The 22,073-nt window shown below is 41.7% G+C and overlaps 1 protein-coding gene across 1 annotated transcript in view; it reads right to left on the minus strand.

Annotated features, from left to right (window-relative positions):
- Nucleotides 1-22,073, minus strand: part of MED27 (mediator complex subunit 27) — a 266,902-nt gene that overhangs the window by 241,680 nt on the left and 3,149 nt on the right. The gene's annotated exons all lie outside the window — the stretch shown is intronic.

Here is a 22,073-nt window from a genome sequence, read left to right on the forward strand (position 1 = left end):
CCATCCTGCCCTGCCACTCAAGAAAGACTGAAATGAGTGCAGCCTAGAATGTTCCCAGCTATGACCATGAACTATGAGCTGAGACTGACAGAGACTCAGGTTACACAGGCTCCTATGCTACATATGAATATATATGGGGCCCTGGGTCAGACTAACAAGATAAACAGTTCACTGTATTTATATATATTCTTCAAGCTTAGGAGCTATTCTCAGCCCTAATCCAGCTTTCTATCCCTGTTCTAAACTTTGACACCATCCTCCCAGGTAATATTTGTATTTCACCTGTGTGTTAGCTATCAAGCTCAAGCAAAAACTACTGAAGTCATGGGCCCCTAAGAATATACCTAAAATAGACTTCCTAGCTTCTCTCCATCCTAAGTCTCATCTGCTCTATTCCTACTTTTTAGTTCCTGTTTATTAAACATTTTGTTCTGCTTTATATCTTACCACCTTTCAGCCACCAAGTTACAGACACTACTGTGATTCTATCCTGACTTCTCTGGGCAGACAACCTCAACTATGTGCCCTGAGACCTCTCACCCCTCCAGAGCCCTACCCCACTAGGGAGAGATAAAACAAGCTGGAGGTATGGATAGACCTTCCAATGTCCATGTCCAGCAGAGAAGCAATTAAAGAAACCAGAACTCGTACCTTCTGGACCCCATAAAGAATTTTGGTCCATATTCCCAGATGGGGAGAAATGTTATGGGAAGATGACCAGAGGGCTCTGAACTCCAATTCCATCAGGACCCGGAGAGAGAAGAGGGAAAAAGGAAGTATTAACAGGTACAGGTGTGTCTTAGAAAGGAAGAGAAGGCAGGACCATATTTAAAAATGGGCAAATATATAGATAGTTATAGAAATAATAGTCAACCCATTTCTGTGGCCTTGTAGAAGAACTACTGTAGTTTCCAATGGAGGGAATGGGGATGGAGAGCTCTGGTAGTGGGAACGGTGAGGAATTAGAACCCTGTTTATCTCCTAATTTTGTGAATTAATATTAAGTCACTAATAAAAATTAAAAAGAAAAGAAATAAATAAATCTGGCCCCAGAGCTCCTGCTTTTAGTGCCATGCCACATATCCTCTCTCTGATGAGACAGATGGATGCTTCCAGGCTTTACAAATTATAAAGTACTAAATTAAATATAAGGCATTTCTATAACTTTCATTGTATCCTTTCTTTGCCCTTTTCATAGCTATCTGCCTCAAAATAATCAAGATAATTTGCCGTCTGTTTATATCCCCAAACTAGTTTAGAAAGAAGAACTTAATATGCATTATCCTTCAGCAAGTCAAGTTGTGAGTGGAAAGCATAAGCTGAATAAAGATATTTCAGCAGCTGTGTGCTCAGGAAATAGTACTTCTGAGTTGTCTGCTACCCAAGACTGAAGTACAGTGAGACCTCGAATACTACCTGTGCTCCCTATCTTCTCTCCTCAGAAATACATTTAAACAAAATCATTAAAATAAAAGTTTTAAAGACAGTGAAGCTACTTATCTTAGCTGACAGTGTTTACTGGTTTGTTTTCTTCTGATGGACCACCAGAGACACTGGAAATACAATGGTGGTAGGGGGCCGAGCAATGGAGCACCGGGTTAAGCGCACATAGTACTAAATGCAAGGACTTGCACAAGGATCCCAGTTCGAGCCCCCAGCTCCCCACCTGCAGGGGAGTCACTTCACAAGCAGTGAAGCAGGTCTGCAGGTGTCTGTCTTTCTCTCTCTCCTTCTCTGTCTTCCCCTCGCCTCTCAATTTCTCTCTGTCCTATCAAAAATAAATAAATAAATAAAGGCCATCTCTCTCCTCTATCCCCCTTCCCTCTAAATTTCTCTCTGTCTTATCAAATAAAGTAAATAAAGTTTTTTTTATAAAAAGAAAGAAATACAATGGTGAACTGGCAGACATGGGTCCCCTCCTCAGCTTGGGCAATCAGTTTTGGGCAGTAACAGAAGTTCAGACAGGGTAGCTCAGCCCAACTTTGGAAGTTAGGAAAGATTCTCCAATATGTGACTATAAATTAGTATGAAAAAATAAAAAGAGGACATATTAGCCAAGCAAAAAGAGGAGTGGAGTCTGTCTAGAACACATCATTTAAACAGTATAAGATGGAAGGACCAGAAGGGTGGGCATGGTACTTCAATGTGGAAATGTAGCACTTTGTATGAGCTTTGTATAGTGTTTGTCTTAATCCTGAGCACTTAATCCTAAGTATATCATCAACATACTTACCCGTAAGAAACTAAGAGGATCAAATGTGCATTTTTTAATTTTATTTATTTTCCCTTTTGTTGCCCTTGTCTTCTTATTGTTGTTGTTATTGATGTCATCGTTGTTAGATAGGACAGAGAGAAATGGAGAGAGGAAGGGAAGACAGAGAGGAGGAGAGAAAGACAGACACCTGCAGACCTGCTTCACCGCTTGTGAAGCGACTCCCCTGCAGGTGGGGAGCTAGGGGCTCGAACCGGCATCTTTATGCCAGTCCTTGCGCTTTGCACCACGTGCACTCAACCAGCTGTGCTACCGCCCCACTCCCTTCAAATGTACATTTTAAAAGTCATTCTGGTGCTGTGTGGGGAAACACAAATGGTGGTAAAGCAAGAAAGACAGAAAACTTTTATAATTACTGTTATAGAAGATGGACTGAAGTAGGTGGAAATATATGTATATCCATTTAGCAATAAACACTAATTAAACACTGAAGTACCAGACTCCATGCTAAGCACTAGGAAACAAGATTGAACTAAACATGGGAGAGTTCCTTGCTGCTGATATACAGAGTGAGATCCAGGGGGCAGGAATGCTACCTGGTTTTATTTTACTGGCTTCTCTTAATCTGTCCTGAAGTGTGATATTTCCAGGTCATCACCTTCCTGACAAGGATGACACTTTTCTGAGGAGTAGGAGTCAAAGATGCTAGCTGTAGTCACTGGGAGCTGCCCTCCACATCACACCAGAATGCAGAAATTGTCAATGCTTCTTTAGAACCAAAAGCAAACTGGCAGCTTATGAGAGGTCTTTCCCATTGTGTGACTCATCAGAATAAAGCAACACCCCCAGAGACATCCTCTGCTAACCAAACATTTTGAAAACCTTCCTCGAAAGCAATACATGCCCATCACTATCTGACTGAGGACAGCACTTAACTATTTGGAGGAAGTCTCTACAGGCAAAGCAGCATGCCCCACAAGATATCTTGCTAGGAAATTACTACATTCTGGCTTGATAAACTGAGATCCCCAACTATAGCATTTTGGCCAAGGATTCCAAAGAACTGCCAGCAGGATAATGTGGCTACACTGTCTGAGCTACTGTAAAAATGCATTAAAGTCTCAGTGTTTGAGCTCATCCGAGCAATTAAAATTAACACAACTGCTCTGTTTTAGACTGAAGAAGAAAGGGATAGGCGAGTACTAGCCTCTATAACTCCTCTGCAGTTTCTCTGAACACTTTCAAGGCATTTAAAGCCAACATTTTTGCTTATCCAAGCCAAGCTGAAGGGTAACCTAGTTGACCAGCAGTATCTCCAATGGCTAGAGTTAAGTGTTTGAGAGTGGAGCACGCAGCAGATGGGAACTTGCAGTGATGAGAAGAAAATGAATACCTACTGGGTGCCTGTATCTGCCAGCTGGTGCTATGTGGACTCACCACCTGGAAAATGTCTTCCAACTCATTGTGGAGATGGAGAGGGTGAGGGAATCGTAGCCCAGGAAAAGTACTGGAAGTGATTCTAAAGGAAATATGATTCTACCTTATCAGTACACAAAGCTCTTCAAGGGTCACTTAATCATTTTCTGCTTACTAAGAAGCAGAAGTTAAAAATTCACTCTGTCATGAATCTTGGGTGATTCTAATTCTCATCACAAATACCATGGATGATGTAGAATTCTAAATCAATGCATTCAGCTTGGGGCAATGCACTGGATTATAAGGTGTGATTTTAAAGGGTGAGATAAATGTCCATCCAATGATGGGCAGCTGGGTCAGGGAATGGAGAAAGCACAGTCCTGGTGATGCAGTGTATGGTTAATCTTCCGTGCCCCCCCCCCCCCCACGGGCAAAATCATCCTTCATCCATGTATTCAAATGAAATTTAAAGGGACCCAATCATGAGTAAAGGGGAAAAACAAATGCCCAGCCCCTTTGCTAGAATCACAAATCCATATTACAAAGAACATGGAGAGTTCTCTAGTGCAGAAACAGATGACCACAGTTTTGTTAATGTCTTTTTTAAATTAATTAATTAATTAAATTTAAAAGAAAAAAAGAACAACCTTTATCACAAAGTATAAGAAGAACAACAACAGATTTCTAGGCCTAAGGCCTAGAGAGGATTTCAATGTACATGGGGAAAAAGACATGTGACTAGAGGAATGACAGTATAACAAGGCAGATGCCGTAATGACCCATGATGGTTATCAGCTCCTAGAATTCTGGCAACAAGTATGTTTTTATTCCTTTGAATCACTCACCGTGTGTAGCACAATGTCCTGGCCACTGAAATCACTAACTAAATGCTTTTAACAAATAAAAAAAAAGAAAGAAAGAAAGAAAGAGACAAACAAACAGATGACCAGGTCAGGTCTAGGGTCACCATTGACAAGGAGGTCAGTATCCTGAAGCTGACTGTTTTTCCCCTTCTGGACACAATTGTAAGAGGTATGTTTATATTCCCTTGAAATCAACAAGAACCTCTTTTTTTATTTATTTTATTTATTTATTCCCTTTTGTTGCCCTTGTTGTTTTATTGTTGTAGTTATTATTGTTGTTGTCGTTGTTGGATAGGACAGAGAGATATGGAGAGAGATGGGGAAGACAGAGAGGAGGAGAGAAAGACACCTGCAGACCTGCTTCACCGCCTGTGAAGCGACTCCCCTTCAGGTGGGGAGCCGGGGTTCGAACTGGGATCCTTATGCAGGTCCTTGTGCTTTGCACCACCTGTGCTTAATCCGTTGCGCTACAGCCCGACTCCCAACAAGAACCTCTTAAGCAAGCACAACCTTGCTTGGAAGAGGATAAGGGCTAGCTGGAGACATGCTAAGGGCAAATAAACCAAAAAACTCTGCATCACTCCAATAAATTTACTTTTATATTAGGCATATGACAGAAATAAAATGTACCAAGCTACAAAAATTGAATAATATTAAATATATCAGGACTAGAGGACAAAATTTGCTTTATGTTCAGACACTGTTCTCCAGAAGTCAGATATGCCAATTAAATTACCCAGCACTCTCTTGAGTTATGCTCCTTTCTGATAGTAAAGATGGGTAAATGGAGGCACATTTGAAAAAAAATCAGATTAGGAGGGGAAAAGATCAGTAGTAGAGCCAGAAATTATTATAACCAAGTGCTCTGAGCACTTAACTACACTGACCAAGTTAGATTACTGAATTTAGGCTAAGCTCCAGGAAGATGAGAATTTACCCATTTCACTCATCGTGTAAGTAAGGTCTTCAACATAATAGATGCTCAATAAATATGCAGGGGTTAGAGAGAAAGTTCATAGGATGGGCACATGTCTTGCCATACATGCAGCCCAGGCTTGAGCCCTAATACCACATGGATGGTGCCATGGCACCAGGGGAAGTGCTGGTACTATGGTGTTTCTCACTGCCACTCTAGATCACAGGTGGGGAACATTTTTTGGCCATCTGTATATTTACAGCATTCATGTGCCAAATAAAATTACCAACTTTAAAATTAGCTCTTAATGTGGCTATGAAAAAAAAAGGTCCTAGACTTACTGAATTTCAAGTTCTGCCTGTGTTGCCTTGGCAGGACCAGACATGCCCCACCCCTACTCCAGATGAATGGAGAAGCAGAGCAGAGTGAAAATGCATGTGTATGTGTGAGGTCTCAGTCCCACAATAATAACAAATATAAATATGTCTTGAATGGATTCGATATTTCCTATCAAAAAAGAGGTTAGAATAGTTTGGGTGCAGGAGTCGGACTGTAGCGCAGCGGGTTAAGCGCAGGTGGCGCTAAGCTCCCCGGCTCCCCACCTGCAGGGGAGTCGCTTCACAGGCGGTGAAGCAGGTCTGCAGGTGTCTGTCTTTCTCTCCCCCTCTCTGTCTTCCCCTCCTCTCTCCATTTCTCTCTGTCCTATCCAACAACAACGACATCAATAATAACTACAACAATAAAACAACAAGGGCAACAAAAGGGAATAAATAAAATAAAAAATAAAAGAATAGTTTGGGTGCAATGAGATAGCTCCTAATAGAGCACATGCCTTGCTGTGTGTGAAGCCTTGGTTTGGAACGCTAGCAACACCTGGGAGCACAACAGACAGCATCAGGGGGAACTCAATGAATGGTAGAGCACTGCTTTGATGTTTCCTCTCTATCTTTCTCACTCTAAAATAAAGGGGCAAATGGCCCGAGGAGATCACTCAGTAGTGCATCTCATATGTGTGAGGCATTCCACAGTCTCATTAAAAAAAAAAAAATTGGAAATGAATAGGATTGACCATCTTATAATAAGTACAGCCATGTGAATGTATGAACATTCAAAATCTTCAGGCTTGCACTCTACCATGTACAGAGTTATCAGAAAAGAGTCCAGCTGGAATGCTTAGTGACAGATAGCAACTACTAATCAGTAATCAATAATCACAGAAGGCCACTGACTAAAAATGACTATGGTACAATGCAAATCCTTCCTGCCCCAGAAGGGAAAAAAAAAAAAAAAGATGCAAAAAAAAAACAAGAGCAAGTGACATATCCCAGGCTAGGGTGGGGCACCTTTCTTTACACAAACATCCTACTGGCATCACACCCATGCCAGCAGGGCAGTAAGAGATTTTAAGACAGTCCCTTTCCTTCTATGTCATGTCCAGCAAAGATGTTAATTTGCTAAGATTCTAATCTATTATTTGGTATTTATCTTCATCATACCAGAGCTTAAGACAGATGAGGGTACTGCCTCTTAGAAGTTCCCTGAGTCATGTCCATGGCCAGCCTGAACCCTGAGCAGCCTTGCTCTGGACACTCACTGCAGCTATCACTAGATCACACCTTTCCCCCGTGGTTCCCTTTGCTGTCACATGAACTGAGTAATGTTCCTGCTTCAGTGATGCAGTGACTTGGGGAGTCAACAGTCATAAGATCACAGATAAGAAGTAGTATTTCATTATGTCTAAATAGCAGAAGAAAACTCTTTTCCTAGATATCTGGTTAACACTCCCCTTTCAAGCAGCCAAATACTATAAAGGCTAGCTGTGTTGTCTTGATGATGTCACGTTCTATAAAATGAGGTGTGATGATCTACCTGGTCACTGAGGTTTCCTCGAGGCCTGATACTTAGCAGAAAGAAGTACTTTCTCTACAGTTAGTTTGGAAATCAGTAAGGGGGGGGAAAGGGGCATAGCAACAATGGGGAAAGGTGCTACGCTCAATTACCAAGAGCCTGTACTGCAGTAGTGTATTCAAAGATGATGTCACAGTCCAACTGTGAAGCAAGTGGCTGAAGCACAGGTGAGCAGTGAGGCTGTGAGGGCTAAAGCAGGTGCTTCAACTCTGCTCATTCTAGAGGTTTCTCTGAAACGCCACATTTAAGAGGCTGGAGGATACAGGAGAGAATGCACTCAAGATGCAAACAGCTCCAGAGGGGAAGCTGAACAGCAGCACAGTCAACAGCCCTGCCTTCCTTCCAGGCGTACGGTATGCATCTACAGAAGAACAGCCACAAATGAGGCAAACAAGAGGTTCCGAGTCTTCAAATGACTGGGCTGAAGGAAGTTTGGCAGTGTGCCAAAGGAGGGGAGCCAAAAGGTAGTGACTTGTCAGAACCTACTGGATGAGCAAACTGTCCCTAGGAGAGGTGAGGGTCTTGGGGGTATCTGTCCACTCTGTCAAGTCAGCAAGGAAAAACAGAAAGCTGAGCCAAGTCCCTGACCCAAAGACCAGCCCCAGCAACCAGATTCACCAAACCCAAGAGGCTGCAGTGAGCTGGTGCTTCCCAAAACAAAGAAGTGACTGCAGCAAAAGAATGCTGAACTAAAGGAGAATGCAGATGGCAAGCTCCAGAAGCCAAAGGACAGTGCAGTGAGCAGGAGGCCAGCTGGAGGCCAGGCAGACTGGCAGCTTTCCCTCCCTCATTTAGGGCAGAACTCTTGACTCGCCCAGACCATCCCCCTAAGATTAGGGTACAGAGGCCAGACGTTTCAGGATAAAAGCTTCTTGGCACTCACTTCCATACCTCCCACCTTTTATTTCTTCATCTAAAACAACAACAAAATACAGGGCCGGGGGGGGGGGGGTGTCTAAGTGAAACAGCAGTAGGGAAAAAAAAATCAGAAGTAAAACATTTTTAAACGCAAGGAGATTTAGAGGCTTCAGCTTAAAACTTCCCAAACACCGTTTTATTACACCACTTAGAAATAGCTTTATTACACCACTTAGAAATAGCTCCCAGCAACTCGTTATTAAATGTCACTATATATTCTGCCTCAAACTAGAAATTTTATATAGTTTCTATTTAGACACTCAGACCACTATGAAATTGGTATTGTGCCCACTTTACAGTCCAGAAAACTGAGGAATGAAGTTAAAATAATGTGCACAAATTCTTTGTTAAAATGTTATTTATTTTCTTATTTATTTATTTTTACCAGAGCTCTGCTCAGCTCTAGCTTATGGTGGTGTGAGGGACTGAACCTAGGACTCTGGAGCTTCAGGCATGACAGTCTCTTTGCATAATTATTATGCTACCTACCTCCTGCCCCACAAATTCTAAGTTATAACACAGGACAAAGTCTAATCTTAAAAGGATAACAAGTAGTAAAATTAAAAAACAGTAAGTCATATGTAAAAATAGGTGTACCTAGTTTGGGGAGATTTCAGAAGAATTCCTATAGGAGGTAGCAATTAAGCTGTGACCTAAAAGACCTGAGCTTCCCAATGAACAAAAAGAAAAGGGAAAGGACATGTACAAAGGTCCTGAAATGAGACAAAGAAAGTCCATCCTTGGGGGACCAGAGTTAATTTTTTGGACTAGAATTGGCAAAGAGTAAAATGCAGAAAGGCAAAAGAAGGAAGTTAAAACTTGGAGTATTCAGGATGAAATGAAATGAGATGGTGTCTGCCCGAGACCGGCTTTGAAATAACTGTGTGTGGGCCAAGGAGACACAACCATAGCACACAGGACTTCCTAGCAAGAGGTTCTAGGTTGGATACACAGCACCCCTAACAGCCAGAACTGAGCAATGCTCTGCTAAATAAATAATAAGATACTTGGGCCCTCAGCCTCCACCAGACAAAAGTGTAGAAAGTGGGGAAATCAATGAAATAAAGAGTGGTGAATGGTCTTAACTGCAGAAGCTGAGTACAGAAGGGTTCCTCATAAAATTCTCTTATGTTTGTGTGCATACTTGAAATTTTCCATTAAAAAAGATTTTTTTTTAAAAAGTGTCCCCAGAAGAAAGGAGAGGTCGGCAGGAATTAGACACATAAGCAGATGAAAGACCATGAAGCTGTATACCCAGATAGTTGATAGTAAACAGGCAACATATAGACTCACCATGCAGATACTGTGCCAACACTCAATGGCAATTCTCATGGAAGCCTCACAGCCACCTCAGGGGGCAGGACTGCTCATGCCATTTAAGAGGAAACTAAGGTTAGGGAATGCAGCCAAAAGCCTGTCTGTTGCTGGGCTCAGGCCCTGAGCACAATGACAAGGATAATGACCAAATGCCAGATAGGGTGCTGGAATGAATCTTAAAGGAGATGGAGAAACCCAGTGAGGGGCAAACAATCAGATGTCCTGTGTACAAAGAACCCTGGAGAGATACAAAGTAGAGGGGCCAGGCGCACCTGGTTGAGCATTACAGTGTGCAAAGACCCAGATTCTAGCCCCCAGTCTCCACCTGCAAGGGAGGAAGCTTTGCAAGTGGTGAAGCAGGGCTGCAGGTGTCTGTCTCTCTCCCTATCTCCTCTTTCCATCTTGACTTCTGGCTGTCTCTATACAAACAAATATATAAATAAATATAGTTTAAAAATTTTTTTTAAAAAGAGAGATACAAAGTAGAAAGCAAATTAGAAGGGCTTGGAATAGGCAAGAAGCTGCATGGAGGCTATATCATTGATCCAAATCAATAATCTGGGCCTGGAGTCAGGCAGTAACAATTGAGATGGACAGGACAAAGTTAAAGGGTTTTGAAAAACTGGGATAAATAGAACATGGTCACTATTGGCTTGTCAGAAAAGTCCTGAAGCACTTTTGCATAGGAAAACACACCATAAAGGTAAATAGTTAATTTTATCCACAGAATTTTTTCAAGAATAGGAGCTACTCGCTGCCCTAATCCAACTTTCTAGCTCTTTTCTCTATGTCCTGCTACCTTCCAGACACTAAGCTACAGATGCTACCGTGATTCCATCCAGATTTCTCTGGAGAGAGGACCTCATCAATGTGTCCTGGAACCTCACCTTTCCAGAGCTCTACCCTACTAAAGAAAGACAAAAACAGGCTGGGGGTATGGATCGACGTGCCAATGCCCATGTTCATCGGAGAAGCAATTACAGGAGCCAGAAAGGCCTACCTTCTGCACCCCAAAAGCAATCTTGATTCATACTCCCAGTAGGGGAGAAGTGACAGGAAGAGGAGGAGGAGGAGGAAGAGAGGGCTCTGAACTCCAGCTCCATCAGGACCCGCAGAGAGAGGAGGAAGGAGGGAGGAACATTTGGATGTAGTAATAGGGCCATAAGTGGCTTGGGAGGGAAGAGAAGACTGAACCTGGAAGAAAAAGGTGGCAATTAAGTACAAATCTAAACAGATAGTTGTAGAGATGATAGTTAGACTCGTGTCTGCTACCTTGGGAGAACCACAGAGGTTTGCAATGGAGGGATTGGGGATTCAGAACTCAGGTGGTGGGCACCGTTAACATGTAACTTTGTAAACCAATATTAAATCACTAATAAAAATAATAATAATAATAAAAGAAAAACACACCATGACTTTCCTGAAACTCAATAATTCTATGAGAGCTACGTGCCTGCACAAAGCACTCCACTATGAGGAACAGGTGGAAGGACGAGGGCCAATATTTTAGTTGTGGACTCTGAGATGCCTGTCCCTATAAGCACTTTGCTACACGGATCTAGCATGGTGATGCAGTTAGATGTCATCAGTGAATGCCAGCAAGTAAAGCTTTAGAACATATGAGATGGTCCAAAGAAGGCACACACAACAGAATAGAATCACACAACTTTTCCCTAAGCTCACACACCACAGAGCAGCAAAGACAAGAACACAGAGCAGCAGAAAAACAGCTCTATATGTCCTAATAATGATATGCTCTCTCCCCACCATCAATATGCAACTTGCCATGAAGAAAAATGATATGGGACAATTTCCTTTCAACTAAGCATTCCTGGAAGCGAAGATAAAGTACCCTTTTTTAGATTCTGGTTACAATCTACAGAAGGCTTTGGACAAACCACACAAACCTCATCAGCCCAGCAAAGGCCAATGCCCAAGAGCCAATGCGAGGGGCAGGCATGACTCACATCCAGCAGTCTCTGCAGCCTCCCCAGGGAAAACCCAAGGCAGCTTTTAAAGGAAGTTCCTATCTTTAACAGAAAAGAACAAAGAGGCTGTGTGGTCACACGCCTGGTATAGAGGGGGAAGCTTCCCCAAGCAGTGAAGCTGCACTGCAGGTGTCTTATCTCCCCTTTCCCTCTATCCAATAAAAATTTTTTTAAAAGCAATGGAGCAGTGCTGCAGGTTTCTCTCCGTTTCTCTCTCTCTCTTCCTCCCTTTCTCTCTCCCTCTCTCTCTCTCTCTCCTCCCATCTCTGTTTCAACATCTATAAAGGAGAACAGGTGGAGGAGGAGGGGAAAGGGAAGTGGAAGAAGAGGGGCGATCACAAACCTGATCCCAGGTAACAAAGTCATAATCTTCAAAAATCACAATAAGCAGAAAATAAAGCTGTGGAATTAGACCAAAGCTTTAGGGTGAAAATCATGTAGAATTAATAAGGTCACTACTTCATTTCCATTAACATTTGCACTTGGTGTGTTACAAGAGGCTATGTCTATCTAGTGGACCTCTGATAGTTAACTTTCCACTAAAGTGGAGGACTGGGCTCCTGTTGTGGTATATTCTGAAATACTCTACAGACATGAGTATACACAACAGTTGTAGAACAAAACATTACTGAATAAGAATTGTTACTCTCCATTCTCCAGACTGTGCTTTTACTTATATAAAAGCAGAAATATGTAAATAATTGCACTGACCCTTTTCAGTTAGAGGTGAAAGAGTCTTAAGAGATTATCCAGTCCAACTCTTCCCTCTACCAGTGAGGAAGCTAGAAGCTAAAGGAGGAAAACCAATGGCTTTCACACAGCTACAGTGGTCAGCCTACACTGAATATCTATTCTCTTGAAACCTCTGTCCAGCATTCAGATGACTATACACTACCTTATTACAGCTTTACAAAAACAATCTTAGAGGAATAAGAATGGCTAACATTTGCTAATCCCTGCATACCAGGTAACACTAGCACCTCAAGTGAGTCCGTAAGTCTTACAACAGCCCTATAAGCTTTGATCCACTTGGGCTGATGAAGAGTCTGAAGCACAAAGAAACTGTAATCTGCTCAAACCGAGGAGACTGGGAATTAAAACCCAACAGAGTCAGATTCAAAATGGATAGAATACAAAGGTTTATTCTGACTTTGGCAAACTCTTTTATTTTATTTTATTTTTTACCAGAGCACTGCTCAGCTTTGGTAGTGCAGAGGACTAAACCTGGGACTTTGGAGCCTCAAGTATGAAAGTCTTTCTGCATAACCATTATGTTATTCCTCTCCCCCAAAAATTTTCTTTACAAGCATTTTCCTAAACAAAAGTTGTTAGAAAGCCAGACTAGTCCACAACATTTTTCCCAGCAGGTAAGAGAACTACAAATCAATCTAAATTCCAAGTCCTAGGAAGAAGACTATTGGGTGTCAGAGTGAGAATAATTTTCCTCAGTTTGGACAAACTGTCTCAGGAAAATCACAGCCCTTCTCACCTTCTCTGCCATCCCCTCAGTCCTCTGGAGTTTCATCCCAGGCCCCTACCTTATCTTTACTGTCACTCAGTCCCCAAATCCTACTTAAGCCTAGACAAACTCCAGGACTCACCAATAAGAAACCAAACTCCCTACCCCTCACCCACCCTCAGGTTTTATGAGAAAAGGATCTCCTCCCACTAATTCAGATGCGTATGTGAAATGTTGCCAACTATGCTCAAACTTTCCCCCAGGAGGGAAAGGTGCTGATTAAGAATCTGATTTGTATGGCCAAGAGGTGGTGCAGTGGAAAGTGGATAAAGTGTTAGACTTAAAGCAATGAGATCCTGAGTTCAATCCCTGACTTTGCAAATGTCAGAGTGATGATCTGGTTCGTTCTCTCTCTCTCTCTTTCCCTCTCTCTTCTTCTCACAAATAAATAAATAAATCTTTTTTAAATCTAATTTGTAAAATTCAGGGGGGTAATATTAAAGTCAGGTGTGACAAAGCAAAAACCACAGAAAGATAAGCCAATGCTACCTAAAAGACTGTCCTTGCCATTAAGACAACACCAACTTTAGAAAGTATTGTGTTAAGTACTTTACTTTAGAAAAAAACTATTGTCTCATAATGTCATTCTGAGTGGGTGTAATTACCATCCCCCTTTCAGAGAAAAGAAAATTTGAGTCCAGAAAGTAGTTGGGTTGCAGAGTTGGGACTATGAACCAAAATAAATACACACACACACTATGTCAAGCCTAGTACTTATAATTACCAATTATATAACACTTATAAAGCTACTATTTATATAACACATAAGAATTGTCCTAAGGCACTTTATATGGATTATTTCACCTAATCTTCACTATAACACAGTGATACAAATAACATTATTTCTATTTTACAGATGAAAAAAAATGAGGCTTTAAGAATTTCACATTGTTCATAGCACAAAGTAAGTACAGATCAGAATTCTCCTTGCCAAACTCCAGAATCTGCCTTTACTTCTGAACCAATGGTATCTAGAAATCCAGGAGGCTGATATTGTTGCTTCATTGTTTAAGATTTTGTTTTTCTGTTTGGTTGTGTTATTCTTTGCTCTTTTCATAACAGATGTGTGTACAATTCAAGACTAACCAGGGCTATGTCTACATATAGTCAAACCCTCATACCATTGATAGCAAATTGATTTTCATTAGCTAGGAGTTATAAAGTTTAGCACACCTCTAAGGAAGATTACCTGGTGAGTGTTAATAAAGGCAACCCAGCTGCCTGTGAGGTAGCTCACAGTAAGGTCCCATGCCCTACCATGCCTTGGACCTTGGGTTCAATCCCTAGCACCGTAAGGACAGCACCAACTGACTTTACAAAAATCACAACCCTGCAAATAGTGTAATCAATCCCCCACCTCATCCTGTCTAAACACTGGGTTGGGAGGAAGCTCAGCAGTATCGGGTGTGTGCAAGGTCCTAGGAAGATGATGATGATGATGATGATCATGATGATCATGATGATCATGATGATGATGATGACGACGACGACGATGATGACAATGACGACAACAACCAGAACAGTGCCTGATTCTACTCAGAATGACTAAGGTGTAAGAGGCTCAAAAGTGACTTTGTACTTCATGTTCTGAATGAATCTGTACTTGTAGACAAAAAGCAGAGATCCAGAGGTGGGCCTGGTGGTAAGAAAAACTCCAGAAACAGGTACTAGTTAATGAAAATTCAGAGTGGGATAATCCCTAAGAGGCTAGTGGCATTGATTCCTCCATTCCCAGGGTTCACGTCACAGCCAGAGCAACAGCTGCTGCTGACATACAGAATCTGATGTCAGGTGCAACAGCTCACATCGGCCTGACTCAGTCAACTCTAGAAGACTTCTCCCGTGCCCCACCCCCCACTGTCAACCCAGCTCATTTAGAAAGGGCATAGCAAATGACAGACAACAAAGATAAAACTACTAACATCAGCCTTCAAGGAGCTTATCATTAGTTCATGAGCCTGTCTTTCCAAATTACCCTTCTGGAATATAGCCCTGGTCTTCATCATAAGATCTCAGAAGTTTATCTCAGCTACAAGTGGCATAACTAGGTTTCTCAGTAATGACTGAAAATGCAAATACCCCTATTGCACTGCACTAGAAATACAATCAAGCATACTTCAAAACAGGCTATAAGGTAGAACTTGAACCAAAAAAAGCTTGTCTTTAGTCTTTCATTCATTCAACAGATTTTACTTGAAAATCACTATGAACAAGGCACCTTGCTAGGTGCTAGAGAAACAGTACAGAGCCAGACAGACACAGACCCTCTTCTCTGGGGCTTAAAAGTGGACAGAATCCTTAAAAGAAAATTCCAGTTTTCCAATTTAAAATTAGCCTCCCATTAGTTTCACCGTGCAAAAGCACAAAGAGCTCCTTCCAGAATGGATCTAAGAGATATAAATATGACATTAAGTAACTAGATCCTGATAAGAACTGAGAGATAAAAGGAGGAAGTGTCTTCAGCCTTTACAACCGAATTATTCCTGGTATAGGAAGTTGTTCAAAGGCATGGGGAGGGAGGAGGGGAGAGAGAAATAGAGAAGGAGGGGAGGAAGGAAGGAAGAAAGGAAGGAGAGAAGGAAGGAAGGAAGAGAGGGAGGAAGTTGAGCAGGTAAAATACATAAAAGGCAACAGCTTATTTCCCTACCATAGGAAAAAGTGAAACCAAAGTCTTGGTAAGCTTTTCCTGCAAATACACAAGCAACCCTCTGCAACAAACAAATGAAGAAAGTCAAAATCCAGAGACAAAAGCTTGGTGACAGGACACGGAAAACTTTTAAGAAGAAACTTTCACAATATGTTCAATCTAACTAACAGCATGTCTGAGCATAATCAGTAATATAAAATCTACACTATTTCACATCAAGGATGACATTGATGCCAATGATTTTCTGACCTCATCAAGAGAACTTGTCATCCCTTTACAGAAAAATTTAATTCTTTCCTCAATTCAGCATGGAAATGTGCTGTTCAAAGCAATTTGACATTTCATTAGATTAGATTAATTTTTAAATGTGTTATCCTAACAATTATGCCAACTACCATGTAATTAATATTCCAACTGACTCTACAAAAATCACAAACTCCCCCAAGGAAAATAATTAGTCATTAGGCATAAACGAGATTTTTCTATGGCCAATAGCACATAAAACAGAAAGTTCATCACATAATGGGTGGCATCAAAGCTTTTCCCATATTTCCTTCAATTCTTAGTCAATAGTGCATAAAGCTGACACTGGCAAGTTATCCAAAATCTCACATAATATATTAGTGCACTCAATGGTTTAAACTCTGTGAGGGTAAAATGATAAATGATGAAAGCTTCAACAATTCAAAAACTCTTTTCATTTGTAGGAAAGGCAAGTTGAACACATATAATTGTTTTATGCTTTCATATCCCAGCTGCAAACCAGAACACTGCCTTACTTCTTGACACTTCTTCTTGAGTTATTAGATATTGGGTTTATGGGACCAGGTGGTGGGGCACCAGGTTAAATACACATAGTACGAAGTGCAAGGACCCACACAAGGATCCTGGGTCAAGCCCCTGATTCTCCACCTGCTTCACAAGCAGTGAAGCATGTCTGCAAGTGTGTATCTTTCTCTCTTCCTCCCTATCTTCCCCTCCCCTCTCAATTTCTCTGTCCTATCCAAAAAATTGAAGAAGAAAAAAAAATTGGCCACAGGAGCAGTGGATTCATAGTGCAGGTACCAAGCACCCAGCAATAACCCCAGAGACAAAAAAAAGATACTGGGTTTACTAAAGATATGTACATAGGACACCCTTACTCTTATTTTCCTCTTTCAAAGTTCTATATATATTTCTATATATCTACCTTAAAAATTTTTCTAGGGTAAAGCGTGAATAATTAACAGTCAAATAGAATAATATGTACCATGACAGAAATAAACATGTCTCACTTGCAAGCAAGGTTTGCTGTTCGGGCCCAGAACAGTCTTAGCAAGGAAAATGCAGAGGAAGAAGAGAGATGTCTGCCTTGAACAAGAGCAATGGCTTGCGGACCCATGGACTATGTACTTGCCATATCTATCCTTCAATAAATCACTAAAAATCAGTAAAATGCATACAAATTCGTGAATAAAATACAGCATACAAATTGCTTCTAGGTAATAAACTGGGGGCAAGGGGACAAGTGTCTGTAGTCAAAAACGCTAAGCCAAATGAATCAAAGTGCCACAATTTAGAGGGAAGAACATGAAACTAGGTTAGGAAACGCACATTCTTATCTATCTGGGGGTCCATAAGTAGGTTAGTTCAGTGGCCCTCAGTATGCTCACCTCTGAAACAGGACTGAACTGAAGATTTCTTGTTACTTTTCTTCAGTTCTAATAATCAATGGTACAAGCAGCCCTAAATCCCCTCGCTGCTGGGGCACTAGGGAGCAGGTGAGGGAATAGCTACTTTTGGAGTCTGACATGTGCCTCCCGATAGAGCACAAAAGTTGCCACACACAAGGATGAGGCTCAGAGCCCTGGGCCACCACATGGGAGCACCTGTGGTCCTCTCCATCTCTGTTGCTCATACTCACATGGCCAGTAGGAGCAGTGGAGTTGTACAGGCACTGAATCCCTACAATCACCCTGATGGGGTATGTTGGGGGGCGGGGGGCAGTTATTTTCCAAGAACTCACCAACTAAGAACATGACTAAGTCCCCTGTATCTCTGACACTGCCCATGTTGGATTTGTTTAGCCTGTAGCATCTTCAGGACAAAAGTTCTATATACATGATATTTAATTTGTTTTATATTTACAACCTATTTTCTCCCATGGGGCAAGAGTGTGGGTCAGAAACAGAGACTTCTACTTTAATGACCAAACTATTAAAACCTGCAACCAACCAACTAGCTTCACTCAAAAGCTAAGAGTCATCTCTTCTAAGAGATGACTTCCAAGGAGTTATCTCTTCGCACTCATAGACGGAACTTAAGAAACAAGGACAGAGGGGCCGTGTGGTAGTGCATCAGTTAAGTGCACACATTACCATGCACAAGGACCTGGGTTCAAGCCTCCACTCCCCACTGCAGGGGAGGAAACTCCACAAGCAGTGAAGTAGGCTTTCAGGTGTCTCTTTCTACTTCCCTATCTCTCCCGCCCTCTCTCAATTTCTCTCCATCCTCTCTAATAAAAAACAGAAAAAAGAGGGGACCAGGAGGTGACACACCTGGTTAAGAGCAGTCATTACAGTGCACAAGGACTGAGGTTCAAACCCCTTGACCCCACCTACAGGGGGAAAGCTTCAAAAGTGGTGAAGCAGGGCTGCAGATACCTCTCTGTCTTTCTCCCCCTCTATCTTCCCCTCCCCTCTCAATTTCTCTGTCTCTATCCAATAATAAATATATGAATAAACAAACAAATGAATTATTTTTAAGAGTAATGAGCGAAATGGCCACTGAGAGCAGTGGAATTGTCGTATAGGCACCAAGCCCCAGTGATAACCCTGGTGGCAATAAAAATTTCGTGGGGGGGGAGGGGATTAAATAAAGAATAGAAACAAGCGGGCCAGGTGGTGGCACATCTGGTTGAGTGCACATGTTACAGTGCACAAGGACCCGGGCTCGAGCCCCCAGTCCCCACCTGCAGGGAGAATGCTTTGCAAGAGATGACACAGTCTTGCAGGTGTATCTCTGTCTCTCCCTCTCTATCACCCCCTTCCCTCTCGATTTCTGGCTGTCTCTATCCAACAAATAAATAAAGATAATAAAAAAATAAAAAGAAAAAAGGACAGAAAGGGAAGACACAAAGTAAAAATTAGACAGGGTGTAGTGTACTGCAACAAAGCAAAGGATCCTGGGGAAGGAGGGGGAGAAAGGGTAGACTGTGCATGATGGTGGAAAGAGCCTTAAATTGGGGATGAGAGTTTGTTGTGTTTTGTTTTTTAAACAGAAACCTATCACAGGGAAATGAGAAATGGGACCCACATCTCAACAACCATTAGAAAGTCATCTCTCTCATTAGAGACCAGTCACTTCCACTGGGGTCCCCATCACCTTTTTTTTTTTTTTTTTTTTTTTGCCTCCAGAGTTATTGTTAGGGCTTGGTGCCTACACTACAAATCCACTGCTCCTGGAGGCCATTTTTCCCCTTTTTTTGTTGCCCTTGTTGTTTATCATTGTTGTTATTGCTGTCATTGTTGTTGGATAGGACAGAGAGAAATTGAGAGAAGGGGGAAGACAGAGAGGGGGAGAGAAAGGTAGACACCTGCAGACATACTTTATCACTTGTGAAGCGACGCCCCTGCAGGTGGGGAACCAGAGGCTCAAACAGGGATCTCTACGCCGGTCCATGAGCACTTAACCTGCTGCACTATCGCCCAGCCCCAACCTATGTTTTTGAAATCAACATAAATCTTCCCACTACTGAAAGTCTCTGTCACTCTAGTTTATCCCAACAACAATATTACCCATGTGATAAGTAAGATTGCTTCTGTGCCCTAACATCAAAAAGAAAGGTTTTTTTTTTGTTCTATTTATTGATTATTGGATAGAGACAGAAATTGAGAGGGAAGGAATAAATAGGGAGAGAGATAAAGAGACACCTGCAGCCCTGCTTCACCACTCATGAGGCTTCCCCCCCTGCAGGTGGGGAAAAAGGAAGATTTTTCTACTACAAGTCCAACCAGAAATGAGCCAACCCTACTGATCAGATCCCATGCAATCACGAGGTAAACTCAAGTTAAGATGAGTTTACTCCCCAAGAGTGGCCCTGGGGGAAAACTGAGCTCAAACAAGGCAGTCTGACAGAGTGTGTAGTCTGCACAGAGCTGGTTGGCAACTGCAATAGACATCTACCTTTTTTGGTCTCCCCTGCATCCCCTCCTTTTAGGAACTACTCTTCAATTATATGATGCCTTACCTTCAGAAAACCATTCTCTCTCTGAGCTTCAGTGACTGAAGGTAGCCAGTCAAAATTCCCGCCCTCTAGATTCAATCAACTATCCAAGTACATAGGGCTACCAGTCAAACAGGACCAGAATCCTTTTCTAGAATGTGAAGTGGACAGCATGAGTTCATCTGGTATAAGGGCCATACAGAAAACACCCATGATGTCTTTTCCACCATTTGGAAACCATCAGGCTAATACAGGAAAGCCAGCCTACAGAAGGTGTGAGTGACAGACTCCTCACACCACTTGGCACGGGCACTCAGACCCTCAAGATCAAATTGGGTTTCTATCACCCTAAGAATTTTAAGAAAAGGTTTTATAGGTTAAGTGTATGCAAGTTCTTTCTTTAATACCACACAATAAATAATTTCTCCCTGCATCTCAAAGTTTCTAGGGTTCTTCTTCAAACCAAAGAATATTAAATACTCCCATAGAGAAATTCAAATTAAAATTTTTGCAAACTGAAAAAGTGAATGGTAACTGAAGGGACAGAGTGATTCATGACCAGTAATATAAGAATAATTGCCTCCATGGAGGTAGCAGGGCCTAATTAGAAAGTTTCCAAAATTCTCTCAAACATATATTCTAGTACATCTAAAAAAAAAAAAAAAAACACCCCAGAAGAACACAAACAAAAGAAATTTCTTAGTAAACAAGCTGTTCCAAGCCTAGAAGCCTAATTGTTCCTGTTACTTTTAGACCAATTTTGTTTTCTTTCTATAACTATCCTAGGGTCTAAGCCACAGACCAGTCTGCTATAGAAAATCATGAATAATAATTAAGTACAATCTCCCTCATGTGGGGGCTAAAATAATTATGGAGAAATAAGAGTAATTTAAAAACAGCACTCATTATGCTCTCCAATAGCGATGGGGGGAGAAACAGTACAAGCAATGTGAGTGACTGAACATTCAGACCACCAATTATTAATCTTCTGGGGGTCATGAACTCCCTCTGAAGAGTCTGATGAAAGCTAGGAAATCTTCCCCAGAGAAAAAAAATACATATGCCACAACATTTTTCATATAATGTCAATGGGTTCATTAAAAAAAAAAAGAAAGAAATAAAGAAAAGAGAGAGAAAGAAAGGAAAGGAAAGAGCTGGGCGGTAGCGCAGTGAGTTAAGTGCACATGGCGCTAAACACAACGACCAGCCTAAGGATCCCAGTTCGAGCCCCCGGCTCCCCACCTGCAGGGGAGTCACTTCACAGGCAGTGAAGCAGGTCTGCAGGTGTCTGTCTTTCTCTTCCCCTCTCTGTCTTCCCCTCCTCTCTCGATTTCTTTCTGTCCTATTCCACAACAACAATAGCAGTAACAACAACAAGAACAATAAGGGCAACAAAAATAGGGGTGGGGGAGGCCTCCAGGAGCAGTAGATTCACACATAGTGCAGGTACTGAGCCCCAGCAATAACCCTGGAGGCAAAAAAAAGAAGGGAGGAAGGGAGGGAGAGAGGGAGGGAGGGAGAACAGAAAACCCTCTACAGGGCAGTTCCAAGTTAAATACACTTAATTTAGAAACTAGTTTGTGGGCCAGGTGGTGGCACACAAGGTTAAGTGCACATAGTATAAAGCATAAGGACCCGGGCAAGGATCCCGGTTTAAGCTTCCAGCTCCCCACCTGCAGGGCCGCCACTACACAAGCAGTGAATCAGGTCTGCAGGTGTCTTCCTCCCCTCTCAATTTCTCTCTGTTCTATCCAAAAAAATTTTAAAATGGCCACAGGAAAAATAGATTCATAATGCAGCCACCAAACCCCAGTGATAACCCTGGAGGCAAATAACAATAATAATAATATTAAATTAAAAACATGAACTAGCTAGTTATTTACTTTTTTGATATTTACTTTCTTTTATAAAACCTGTTTTCTCCCTTGGAGCAAGAGTGGGGATCAGGGACAGGGCCTTCTATTGGGTTGCTGGAAAAGTCAAAATGTGTCATGACTTTTTCAACAGTCAAACATTTTAATAGTCAAGCTACTAAATTCTGCAACAAAAAAAAAAAGAAAGAAAAGAAAAAAAACAACTAATTAGCATCACTCAAAATTTAAGACATCTATAAACTAGAGCAAAATATCTATCTACCTGAAAGCAAAAGTACACAATAGTCTGCA

Source organism: Erinaceus europaeus, chromosome 10 (assembly GCF_950295315.1).
Source record: "Erinaceus europaeus chromosome 10, mEriEur2.1, whole genome shotgun sequence".
NCBI classification, from domain to species: domain Eukaryota; kingdom Metazoa; phylum Chordata; class Mammalia; order Eulipotyphla; family Erinaceidae; genus Erinaceus; species Erinaceus europaeus.